Here is a 1,589-nt window from a genome sequence, read left to right as displayed (position 1 = left end):
AGCAAACCAATCGAGAGGAAATAAATAAGAGAATATCAACGCATAGAGAGTATAAAAGGAGCTTGCATGATGCAGACGGGTTTGAGTTGAACACAGAAAAGCAGAAGTTACTTGCTTTTATGTTTCTCTCTGCGAGGCGTGAAGGCAAATTGTGCTGTTGTTGAATATAAATTCAACAAAATAACTCAAATACAGAAATATTTTTAGCCTATTAGTTTCTAGAATTCTGTTGTTTTTCTTTATCTCTGCTTGCGGCCGTACAGCACATAGAGAGGAAAACCTGATGCAGAGAGGAAGCGGAAAGCTGCAGCTGGCGTTTATGTTAATCGAAAATGCTAAATTTAATTCAATATATATATTATGTTTCATTGTTGTTGAGCTAACATAACTCAACAGAAACAAAAAAAAAGAATCTGAATGCGAGTTGAAAGGAATCATGAACTGTGCTGGGTTGGGGCTGGCGAGCCTCGATCTTGCATGAAGCGGTGGTCGTTAGGCGGCGTTTGCTGCGTAAAATATATTTATTTCTGAATTTAAAAGTACTTATTCGAAGAGAAAACGCAAAATATCTCAAAGGAGGAGGAGTTGGATAAGAACCACGCGGTGAGGATGCTGATGCCCCTGGCGTGCGCAATCAGCGAAACTCAAACGAAATTGAAATTTCCGAAAATGTCTGAATTTAAAGTTTTCTTTAAAATAGAAAAAACAGTTTCACTGAATTTTTACAAAAAGAAATTCATTTCCGTCTCAGCGCCACCATCTTGCATGCGCCATGAACGCACAACAGCCCAGAAATCAACGAAATTTCGCCGAATTTCTCTCTGATTTCCTCTATAGTTTTACTTATTCAATTTATTTCAATACATTTGCATACAAATTCATGTATTTTGCTCGACGTGTGCCAGCGGACCTTTCCGTATGCATACTCTTGATATGGAGGGGGTTTCGTCTGATTCACGGTTTTTTATAGTTTTTCTTTCGTTTATTTGTTGATTTATCGTTTTTCTTTTGCAGATCCGGAACGGATCTTGTCTCATTCACGTCTGTTTATGTTTTTTTTCCGTTTATTTGTTTATTTATCTTTTTTTTTCTACAGAAAATGGCGCACATGGGGCTGCTTTTCAAGTCGGGTTGGTTTTCTAAGAGCGTATGGGGTACTATCTTTGGCGTAGTAGCCCTCGATAAATACGCAAGATGGTGAGAAAAAAAAGGAAAAAGATGAATATTATCTGCAAATCAGTGTAAATAATTCATAATATAATAATAATAATTAAAGTTTTCAAGTTGCTGGGGTATTTTATACAAGCTGATCTCTTCTTTTTGCTTGTTTTCTCTGTGTTGGAGTTTGTGCTTCTTTTTCCGTTCGTTTTCGTCTTGTACCCTGCCATGTTCTTCTCCTTGCGTTTCCTTTTTTTGTGATATTTCTCCGCATTTCTCTTGTCCTGCTATTGCTACAAATTGAAATTTTCTTTATAACGATACCCTCAGTTTAGTCTCTCTCTGTTGCTGCACTGCAGGAATATATATATATATATATATATATATATATATATATATATATATATATATATATATATACATTGTGTGTT

Source organism: Eimeria mitis, genomic scaffold (assembly GCF_000499745.2).
Source record: "Eimeria mitis Houghton genomic scaffold, Emh_scaff168, whole genome shotgun sequence".
In the NCBI taxonomy this organism is placed as follows: domain Eukaryota; phylum Apicomplexa; class Conoidasida; order Eucoccidiorida; family Eimeriidae; genus Eimeria; species Eimeria mitis.
This window is presented reverse-complemented; position numbering follows the sequence as displayed.